A 12,315-nucleotide genomic window follows, 5' to 3' on the forward strand; every position below is an offset into this window, starting at 1 on the left:
AGATAAATATAATTTTTATCTAACGAAATAAAATAAATCTTATTTAATAAATTAATCCTATTTAAAGATAAATACTTACCTGTAAAATAAACCCTAATATAGCTACAATATAAATAATTATTATATTGTAGCTATTTTAGGATTAATATTTATTTTACAGGCAATTTTGTATTTATTTTAACCAGGTACAATAGCTATTAAATAGTTAATAACTATTTAATAGTTACCTAGTTAAAATAATTACAAAAGTACCTGTAAAATAAATCCTAACCTAAGTTACAATTAAACCTAACACTGCACTATTAATAAATTAATTAAATAAACTACCTACAATTATCTACAATTAAACCTTACACTACACTATCAATAAATAAATTAAATAAACTACATACAATTATCTACAATTAAACCTAACACTACACTATCAATAAATAAATTAAATACAAATACCTACAAATAAATACAGATAAATACACTAACTAAAGTACAAAAAATAAAAAAAGAACTAAGTTACAAAAAATAAAAAAATAATTTACAAACATTATAAAAATATTACAACAATTTTAAGCTAATTACACCTACTCTAAGCCCCCTAATAAAATAACAAAGCCCCCCAAAATAAAAAAATGCCCTACCCTATTCTAAAATAAAAATTGAAAAGCTCTTTTACCTTACCAGCCCTTAAAAGGGCCTTTTGTGGGGCATGCCACAAAGAATTCTGCTCTTTTGCCTGTAAAAAAACATACAATACACCCCCCCCAACATTACAACCCACCACCCACATACCCCTAATCTAACCCAAACCCCCCTTAAATAAACCTAACACTAAGCCCCTGAAGATCTCCCTACCTTGTCTTCACCACACCGGGTATCACCGATCCGTCCAGAAGAGTGTCCGAAGTCTTCATCCAATCCGGGTGATGTCTTCATCCAAGCGGGGGCTGAAGAGGTCCATCATCCGGCTGGACCTCTTCAGCCCCCGCTTAGATGAAGACATCGCCCGGATTGGATGAAGACTTCGGACCCTCTTCTGGACGAATCGGTGATACCCGGCGTGGTGAAGACAAGGTAGGGAGATCTTCAGGGGCTTAGTGTTAAGTTTATTTAAGGTGGGTTTGGGTTAGATTAGGGGTATGTGGGTGGTGGGTTGTAATGTTGGGGGGGTATTGTATGTTTTTTCTACAGACAAAAGAGCAGAATTCTTTGGGGCATGCCCCGCAAAAGGCCCTTTTAAGGGCTGGTAAGTTAAAAGAGCTTTTCAATTTTTATTTTAGAATAGGGTAGGGTATTTTTTTATTTTGGGGGGCTTTGTTATTTTATTAGGGGGCTTAGAGTAGCTGTAATTAGCTTAAATTTGTTGTAATATTTTTATAATGTTTGTAAATTATTTTTTGTAACAGTTCTTTTTTTATTTTTTTGTAACTTAGTTCTTTTTTTATTTTTTGTACTTTAGTTAGTGTATTTATTTGTAGGTATTTGTATTTAATGTATTTATTGATAGTGTAGTGTTAGGTTTAATTGTAGATAATTGTAGGTAGTTTATTTAATTAATTTATTGATAGTGTAGTGTTAGGTTTAATTGTAACTTAGGTTAGGATTTATTTTACAGGTACTTTTGTAATTATTTTAACTAGGTAACTATTAAATAGTTATTAACTATTTAATAGCTATTGTACCTGGTTAAAATAAATACAAAGTTGCCTGTAAAATAAATATTAATCCTAAAATAGCTACAATATAATTATTATTTATATTGTAGCTATATTAGGGTTTATTTTACAGGTAAGTATTTAGCTTTAAATAGGATTCATTTATTTAATAAGATTTATTTTATTTAATTAGATAAAAATTATATTTAGCTTAGGGGGGTGTTAGGGTTAGACTTAGCTTTAGGGGTTAATACATTTATTAGAGTAGCGGTGAGGTCCGGTCGGCAGATTAGGGGTTAATAATTGTAGGTAAGGTAGCGGCGACGTTGGGGGGGGGGGGCAGATTAGGGGTTAATAAATATTATGTAGGTGTCGGCGATATTAGGAGCATCAGATTAGGGGTACATAGGGATAATGTAGGTTGCGTCGGTGTGCGGTCGGCAGATTAGGGGTTAAAAAAAAATAATAGAGTGGCGGCGATATGGGGGGCCTCGGTTTAGGGGTACATAGGTAGTTTATGGGTGTTAGTGTACTTTAGAGCACAGTAGTTAAGAGCTTTATGAACCAGCGCTAGCCCAGAAAGCTCTTAACTCCTGGCTTTTCTCTGCGGCTGGAGTCTTGTTGTTAGATTTCTAACGCTCACTTCAGCCAAGACTCTAAATACCGGCATTAGAAAGATCCCATTGAAAAGATAGGCTACGCAAATGGCGTAGGGGGATCTGCGGTATGGAAAAGTCACGTCTGGAAAGTGAGCGTTAGACCCTTTCCTGACTGACTCTAAATACCAGCGGGCGGCCAAAACCAGCGTTAGGACCCCCTAACGCTGGTTTTGACGGCTAACGCAGAACTCTAAATCTAGGCGATATTTTATAGTTTAAAAATCTGTGATTAAAAAATTCATTATAATGCATTTAGATGGTATCCTTATTTTGTCAAGCTCTGTCTGCATCTGATCACTTTTATTCAGAGAAAATACGAAAATTCATATGTTAGAATACAATGTTCCAAATTTGGAAAAATATATATACAAACCCAGCCTTTTTAGTTATGACTTCATATCTATTATTTAAAAAATGTTCCTACCGCACCTGTTGTTCCCAGGCGGTCTCCCATCCAGGTACTGACCAGGCCTGGCCCTGCTTAACTTCCAAGATCAGACAGGATCGGGTGCATTCAAGGAAGTGTGGCAGTAGACATTTCTGTATTAGCCCTATTTCTCATCATGATCTGATAAGAAAGAGAGTTTACTGTAATCTCCAAGCCGTTTTTCAGCTGTTTCTAGTGGGTATAATCTCAGTAGGGGCTTGGTTTCTATTGGATGGGGCAGGGGTGTGTATAATAGGCTCAATTTCATTGGATAGTAGTCGGAATGTTGTTAAAACATTCCCTTATCTGTCATAATAAAGCCATTTTAGCGTATATGTTAAGGTGTCATTTTTAGATGTCATTTCTAGATGCCAATCTTTAGATATGAGAATAAAAAGCGGAAACAAGACATATTCTATATAAAGGACGGACTTGCTAGTTTCATCTTTTACTTATTACACGATCTATGCTGATCGTGTTATAAGGTCTGAACGAGGAGAGAATTTACTGTCAGACTACAAACCTTTTTTCGGCTATTTCTATTGGGTATAGCTTAATTATGCAGTGTAATATCTATTGGGTAGGACAAGGGTGTGTTTAAGAGGCTCAGTATCATTGGATAGTAATAGGGATATGGTTAAAAATTCCCTTATCTATCTTGGTCTAGTTTATTTTGTGTATATAGGTATCAATTTTGATCTTATTACTAGTCTCAAAAAGTATAGGAAAAATATTCCACATAAAAGACAGATTTGTTGCGTTATATACTTATTACCCAATTTAAGCTTTATATTAATTATGGTAAGAAGTGTATGATAATGTTACACGATCTTAGCTCTATATTAGTCATATTAAAAAATGTGTGACTATGTATTATATATCCCTTACAATATTCCTAATGGTGTTATATTGTTGTCTTCTATATACTGGATTTTGCTATAGTGCTAAGTCTATGCTGAGGTGTGAATTATTATCCAGAATAAAGAGAAATGTTTTTTTTACAAACAAGGTGAAACCTCAATAGGTTTTAAGTGGAACAGAAACGTATGGGAACCAGATGGTGGTGTAGAAATATTAAACAACCTTTATTTGTTTAACATAAGTATCCAATCGAGTGGGAAAGTGACCTCTGTACTAGTAGTGTCTTATCTAGAGAGATATTAGCCCTGAGTAATGTGTTATATAATCTTAGAAAAACTATCAGATAAACTATCCTCAAGACTTTTTTCAAATTTAGAATAGACACCTATCATTACAAACTCATTGGTGTGTGGCATATAGCGTACCCTAGTGACAAGTGTACCCAAAAACTTTTTCTTTTTAAATTATAATTTATAATTCTGTTTGTTCCTGTTTATGTACTATATATCCAGAGTATTATGTCCGAGTTTATATATATGAATGACTGAATTGCCGTCTTCTTTAAATATGAATATCAAATATGTTTTAGGTACTAACCTTGTGAAAATCTATCTAAATCACAAAGTTTATAGAGGGGTATGTAGCTAGCAGTGCTAGAGTATTAGGAATAGAGCCATAATGCAACCAGAAGATGCCCATATATGGGTATACATTAAAAATTCATCATATATGCAGAGAGAGGTGGATATAGCAGGAGGTATTCATACACAGATAGGGGAATTTAGTTTTTTTTTTAGACGATCGTTGATTATGATACTTGCTATCATGTTTCACAGCCCGTGTATTCATAAAAGCAAACTCAGTATTATACTGTTCTCCGCCAAAAGAGGCACTTCTCATGGGATTAGTACGATTAAACATATCCCCATAGTTTCTCTGGGTTGCTTTTGAGATTTTTCCTTTATATATCATTATAGTTAGTTTAGTTTAGGTTTAAAAGGTGAGATAGATCCTCTTTGTTGTTGAACCCTCTGGGATATAAGCAGTCTAAATAAAATATCCATTTGGATTCTGCCGTTAGTAACTTTTTTTCGTAATTGCTTCCTCTCCAGTTCTTAGTTACTTTTTGAATCCCCATATATTTAAGTGTATTAATATTCCCTTGATGTTTAATAGAGAAATGTTTATACAGTGGGGTATCCATATTGCGTTTTTCAATTTCCAGGATATGCTCACGTATCCTACCTCGCAATGGCCTGGATGTCTGTCCTATGTATTGGAGGCCACATGGACATTGGAGTAAATAGACCACTCCCTTATCTTGGCAACGGATCAGGTTTCCAATTTTGTATTTTTTTTCTGGTATTGTTGGAGTGAAATTAATCCGTTTTCACTCCACATTTGCATGCTTTGCAAGTGTGACAGGGGAAGAAGCCCTTAACCTTTTTACCAAAGACGTCTTGTATTCCTGGAGGATTTTTCTTCTGTATGCTCGGTGCCAGTTTATTCTTTAAGTTGTTCGTTTTCTATATACAAACTTTGGTACCTGAGGTAATTTTTCTCCCAGTATGTCATCGTCTTTAAGTAGTGCCCAGTGTTTCCGGAAGATCTAAAAGCCTGCATTTTTAGCCGCTAATTTAGCCATTTGAAAAGTGGCATCGGTAATAAAAGAATTTGCTAGCTTGAGAGCCTTAATTCTATCCAAAATATCATCTAATGGGGTCTCAACCTTAAGAGACTCCTCTAGCGCCTCAAACCAAAAAGCTGCTGCAGTAATCACTGGAACAATGCATGCTATCGGCTGTAGAAGAAAACCCTGATGAATAAACAACTTCTTCAACAGACCCTCTAATTTTTTATCCATAGGATCTTTGAAAGCACAACTGTCCTCAATAGGTATAGTTGTACGCTTAGCCAGGGTAGAAATAGCACCCTCCACCTTAGGGACCGTCTGCCAGGAATCCCGAATGGTGTCAGATATGGGAAACATTTTATTAAAAGTAGGAGGGGGAGAGAACGGAATGCCTGGTCTATCCCATTCCTTAGTAATAATGTCTGAAATCCTTTTAGGTACTGGAAAAACATTGGTGTAAGTAGGGACCTCTAGATATTTATCCATTTTACACAACTTCTCTGGTGGGATTACAATAGGGTCACAATCATTCAGAGTCACTAAAACCTTCCGAAGTAACAGGCGGAGGTGTTCCAGCTTAAATTTAAAGGCCATCACATCCGAGTCTGTTTGAGGGAACACATTTCCTGAGTCTGAAAGTTCTCCCTCAGACAGCAATTCCCCTACCCCCAACTCAGAACACTGTGAAGGTACATCGGGATGGCCAATAAAGCGTCAGAGGGCTCAGCATTTACTCTAGTACCGGACCTACTGCGCTTACCCTGTAAACCTGGCAGTTTAGATAATACCTCTGTAAGGGTAGTAGACATAACTGCAGCCATATCTTGCAGAGTAAAAGAATTAGACGCACTAAATGTACTTGGCGTCGCTTGAGTGGGCGTTAAAGGTTGTGACACTTCAGGAGAATTGGATGGCATAGCCTGATTCTCTTCAGACTGAGAATCATCCCTAGACATACTTTTATCACTTAAAATATGTTATTTGCAATGTAAAGCCCTTTCAGTATATGAGGGAGACATCTTAAGTGGGGGTTCCACAATGGCTTCTAAACACATAGAACAATGACTCAATGTCCTGTCAGACATGTTGAACAGGCTAGTAATAACCACAAAAAGTCCTGAAAATGCTTTATTTAGTGAAAAAAACAACAATCTGAAAAAACGGTACTGCGCCTTTAAGAGTAAAAAAGCATACAAGTTTTCCAAAACTGTCTTAAAATGTAATAAATATAACAATTTTTGCATATATGTGTTTAATCTTGTAAGCTAAGATTGCACCACAAGTAAGGAAAAGTTAACCCTTTATAGAAACAAATGTTACTCAAAAAAACGTTTATTAAAAGTAATAAATCAACCCCCTGCTGTGGCGCCTACCTGCCCTCAGGGGTCTGTAAGACACACTATCCTTTGTTTTTTGTCTAAATCTGCAGCCTAGGCCCACCGGAGCTGGAGCTTGCTGTCTTCAGAATCATTTCAACTGCGCATCTGAGGCGTGAAAATAGGCCCCGCCCATCAATATCGATGTCTTTCATGCCTAATGGGAACCGCTGTAAAGCGGTCTAGCAAACTAGCCATGTGGGTTTTCATATAACCCATCCATTAATGAGCCATGTGAACCCTTATAGTGCCATCAGCCACAAAAAACGCTTGTATATAAAAAAGTTAAGCATCCCCAAAAACATGAAAACGTTTTGCCCACAAAACATTATGATAACAGTGTCAACCAAATTGTTCCATAATTAACAGGTTCCAGTAATGCCTCCTTCTTTACATGTAGGATTACTGCTTACAACTTCCCTTAAGGGAACTATGTCAGCCAGTTCTGAAATACCATAGTCTCTTCAGAAAAAATGACTGAACATTCATGTAGCATGAAAAACGTTCCTTACACTGAAGCTTCTCAAGTACTCCTGAGCCATTCTGTGGGAACTACTGTGGATCTTAGTGACAACTGCTAAGATCATCAATCTCCAGGCAGAAATCTTCATCCATCTGCTGCCTGAGAAAAAATAGCACTCACCGGTACCATTTAAAATAAAAAAGTCTTGCTTGAAGAAAATAAAAACTATCATTTTATCACCTCTTTCACTTTACCTCTTCTTATTACTTAGTATAGGCAAAGAGAATGACTGAGGGGTGGAGTCAAGGGAGGAGCTATATAGACAGCTCTGCTGTGGTGCTCTTTGCCACTTCCTGTTAGCAGGAGGATAATATCTCACAAGTAAGGATGAATCCGTGGACTCGTCGTATCTATTAGAAGAAATATAATGTAGGTGTCGGCGATGTTGGGGGCGGCAGATTAGGGGTTCATAAGTATAATGTTGCTGGCGGTGTCCGGAGAGGCAGATAAGGGGTTAATAATATAATGTAGGTTGCGGCGATGTCGGGGGAGGTAGATTAGGGGTTAATAAGTTTAATATTAGGGGTGTTTATATTCAGGGTTCATGTTAGGGTGTTAGGTGTAGACATAAATGTGTTTCCCCATAGGAATCAATGGGGATGCGTTAGGAGCTGAATGCTGCTTTTTTGCAGGTGTTAGGTTTTTTTCAGTCGGCTCTGCCCCATTGATTCCTATGGGGAAATCGTGCACAAGCACGTTTTGCCAGCTCACCGCTGACTTAAGCAGCGCTGGTATTGAGGTGAGATGCAGAGCTAAATTTTGCTCTACGCTCACCTTTTTGTGGCTAACGCCGGGTTTAAAAAGACCCGTAATACCAGCATTGTCTGTAGGTGAGCGGTGAGAATAAACTGCTTGTTAGCACCGCACCCCTCCTAACGCAAAACTCGTAATCTAGGTGAGAGGATTATAGAGAGAAAAGGATGCACAGCATCCCCAGTTCTGAGCAGAGCCCAAGGAGACCATGCCCAGAGCCCCTAAAAGGGAACGACCATATCCCGGAGGGGAACCTAGGTCCCTAAAAGGAGACCCAACTCACATGGAGACAACAGAGGAAGACCAAAAGGTCTCATAAAAAAAACAGCTAGACAGTACACAGTCAATGTGCAATAGCTGCAGCTGGTCACATTCTGCAACCCATACGCTGCAAGGCAGCTGAACTACCCAATAAACTAGTAGCTGCTGAGTACTAAGTCCAGAAGGACAATTCCCAGGGCCTTAAAAGAAAAAAGACCAAACTGCTCAACTCGGCAGCAAGAGGGCACAAGCCCACCAACCCTCCACTACATGTGAAGGAGCTCTAGGGTCTGACAACCCCAGACACAAGAGAGAGAGACACAGCGGAACTCCACTGACCCAGTCATCAAAATTGAAGGCTATAAGGACTGAGACAATTCTTCCTGCCTCACGGACCCACCGGTCCTCTAGAATGCTTAGTTGAACACAGAGGATAACATGAGCACTCGGCACCTCTACCGGACCAGCCAAGCAGAGCGGCGCCACGTATCCGAACAGCTACCAGACAGAACTGAACCCAAACAGGACCAGCCTGCAATCCGGTCCTAAACATCAAGCCGCATAAATCCTCCCTCAGAGGGGAAGAAGGAAAACAGACAGGACATCCTATCGGGTGAAAATAAAATACAAGGCAACCCGTAAGTTAACGACCAAAAAGAAACAGGCCTACCGCAGGACCAACCAAACGGAGCCCTGATCTTCCAAAAAAACTGTAAAAGATCTCAATACATGGACAATCAGGAGATTAAATCATCCCCACACGTCTATTGAGGTGCTCCATTTGAAAAGCAGACTGAGTATTCCAGTATCCGATAGGGATAGGGTCGTTCAATAACTGAAAAAACATGTCTGAGTAACATGCAAGGGCACGCAATTCTGTAACGATACACTCAGGGACAGTCGCAGAGAACTGTACAGACCAAAGTGGAATACCCAGGATAACAGGAGCAGGGAAGGGAAGGCACCTCCCTGTCCTCACACTCTATTCAATTTATTTCAATTTACCTTTTACTTGCGCTTAGCAGGGCGAGGTAAAGCATTAAGGCCGCAGACTCCACTGTCTAAACTGTGCAGTAACGTCTAGAGAAAAAAAGGCCCCTTCCAGATGGAGGATCCGCAATGCTACGGGAAAACTGCGTGTGTATAGAGATAACAATGTAGGAATAGAGGGAGTGCCCTCAAAAGCAACAGAATCCTCCATCGCTAGAGCAATACCTGGAGAACTAGAGAAATAATACATCTTATTTTATTTAAAAACGGTACCCTTATACCCCAATGGCTGGGGCACTTACCACCTCCTATGACCCAGACAGTACAGAGATTTATGACTCCTCTCTGATAGTCTGGTCAGGAAAGAGGGAATGAATCACATAGTGCACAATGCAGGACTGTCCCTGCTATGAGAGAAAGTGTGCCAAGCTTGTAAGCTGCATGGCTCCCAAAGTGAAAGTGAAACCTGTATATTCCACAACAGCTTGACATCTCACACATAAAGCAGCGTAAAATCAAATAAACATATAAGATTATTATTCCCCCCTGTTCAATAATCCCCTAAGGAGATATTAACCCTTGATTTTATAAAGATAAAAGGCGCCACACCTTTTTTTATCTAATAAAAAAATGAAAAGATCTTACCAGAATCTACGCCGTGGAACAGGAACACGGCCCTTCAAGTGTGACAGGTCGAGCATCGCTCCTTACATGGACTTGAGAGAAAAAGCAGTCTGCAAAACTCGTAAACGCTGATTGCTGTAGGAGCTTTTATTTTGAGTCGGGATGGTGTCGTAAAAGAGAACTCTTCCTGCATCTCCAGACTCTAACTTTCACCCAGGCCCTCACTGAGAAGCTTATAGGGCTACTTAAAACTCCTGTCCCATTGCGAAGAGTAGTACCTTTCATCAGAGACAAAACAAATTCTGACACTTTTCTGCCAACCTCCTGGGACGAAAGGCAAAGAATGACTGAGGGAAGTGGGAGGAGTATTTAAGTCTTGGGCTGGGGTGTCTTTGCCTCTTCCTGGAGGCCAGGTTCTTATTTCCCAAAAGTAATGAATGCAGCTGTGGACTCTTTCCAATTAGGAAGAAAATGTATATTAAGTAAAAGGAGAGTTACACAGTCATAGGTAGATGCTATAGTAGAATAGCCTCCAGCAGCTGAACATAACAATACGATCTGACTGATTCTTGTGACAGTCTTTCCTTTTACACCGTACTCCTTCACTATTCTGTAATTTAACTGTGGGTACAGAGCAGAGTTACCAGAATACACCTTCTCGCTATTGTCAGCAAGACAGGGATTACTATGACAGGATTTACCTTCTATGTCCACTTTCTGTTATGGCCAATTTCCAAACACTACTGAAATCACGTGTGTTGTAATTGTGAAGGCAGTACTCACTGTTACGGAGCAGGTAGTTGATCTTCCTCAATAGATAGCTGAATTCCTGCACTTAGTGCATTTGCACGCAGGAAACTTTAAACTCTTCAGGTTCACCTTGTTGTCTATAGCGGGTAATACTTCAAGCTGTCAGTCTGATATTGAGTTTGGCCAAACTCTCAGCAAATAAATGCTGTGATGAACTGTATTACCGGAACAAATGTAGAAAATGGATGTCACAGGCTGGCAGTACTTCAACGCGTTTCACCCGTAGCTGTGGCTTTTTCAAGATAGTTTTGCCAGCTGTTAGTGATCATCCTAATATGCCTGTGCTCACCCTCTTTTTGGTTACTTTCAAACAGGTAATATTAAGGTGGTATTCCTTCAATAGTTAATTTTAAGGAGGTATTCAGTGTTATCAGACTTTAATATAGCTCAGACTCTCCTTTTAAATTTCCAACATAAGATTGTATTATTTCTGAGTGATCATTTTAAGTGGAATTCCACATATAGTGCAAAAATGGTATTTATTCTTGGTTATTATTTAAAGTGGTATGGTGTTTATATTGCATGAAAAAAGGGATAAAGAAAAAAAGAAGAGAAAAAGAAAATCCCAGCAATAGCAGCAAAGTTAGAAGCATCTATATTAGTATTTACATTAGTATATATTGCGTAAAGTAATCATGTTCCCACATTTTGCAGCAATATTAAACTCCACAACCATGGTCAGATATGAATATATTAAGTACAAAACAAAACTAGAAAAGTTGTTTTTATACTCCAGCAAATACCCATGTCTCTAAATTTCTAAAACTTGAGTTTAGACATACTTGTGTGGCCAACATTATACACTTGTTAATGAGAGTAGTAATTTCCACTTTTTTAGTAGTTTAGTCAAATTTGATCATTCTGTATACTCTCTAGCCTTTTTGTACACTCTCTGATAATTTTATTACATAGTTGATCACTTAGAGCCTACACATTTGATCACTTAGGATTTATTTCTAGTATATTAGCTAAATATTTAGCACCCTGCTTACTTTTTTCACTCCGCTAGAGCGCCCTCCTTCTTCTCTTTTTGTTCCTTGTATTTTATTGGTTATCCTTGTGAAGGGGTTCCTTAGGAGAGGCAGTGAGTGTATAGTCTAGTGCAGCACTTTTTTCCTTTTTTGCACTAATGATTTATATTAAGCATAACTCACTGCTCAGTGCTTCTTTTTTAAAACAATGAAAAAGGCTATTTTATATATCTTTAATGTTAAATATTTTAAAGGGACACTGTACCCAAAAATTTTCTTTTGTGATTCAGATTGAGCATGAAATTTTAAGCAACTTTCTAATTTACTCCTATTATCAAATTTTCTTCATTCTCTTGGTATCTTTATTTGAAATGCAAGAATGTAAGTTTAGATGCCGGCCCATTTTTGGTGAACAACCTTGGGTCCTTGCTGATTGGTGGATAAATCCATCCACCAATAAAAAAGTGCTGTCCAGAGTACTGAAACCAAAAAAAAGCTTACATGCCTTCTTTTTCAAATAATGATAGCAAGAGAACGAAGAAAAATTGATAATAGGAGTAAATTAGAAAGTTGCTTAAAATTGCATGCTCTTTCTGAATTACAAAAGAAAAAATATGGGAACAGTGTCCCTTTAAGGAAAACATTGGGCACATTGCAGTCTTTGAAGAAGGGTGGTATTCAGTTGAGCAACCACACAGGAGGGAGGTATGATGTGCTCAATAGGAGCTTCAGAGGAATCACTTGAGAGAGGAAACTGACGGGAAAGGGTGTCAGCCTT

At 38.3% G+C, this 12,315-nt stretch overlaps 1 pseudogene; it reads right to left on the reverse strand.

Moving 5' to 3' along the window:
• Positions 1 to 2,725: 2,725 nt before the first annotated feature.
• Positions 2,726 to 2,844, reverse strand: LOC128650870 (uncharacterized; annotated as a pseudogene).
• Between the last annotated feature and the right edge of the window lie 9,471 nt (positions 2,845 to 12,315).

The sequence above is a fragment of the Bombina bombina genome, chromosome 2 (assembly GCF_027579735.1).
Source record: "Bombina bombina isolate aBomBom1 chromosome 2, aBomBom1.pri, whole genome shotgun sequence".
NCBI classification, from domain to species: Eukaryota; Metazoa; Chordata; class Amphibia; order Anura; family Bombinatoridae; genus Bombina; species Bombina bombina.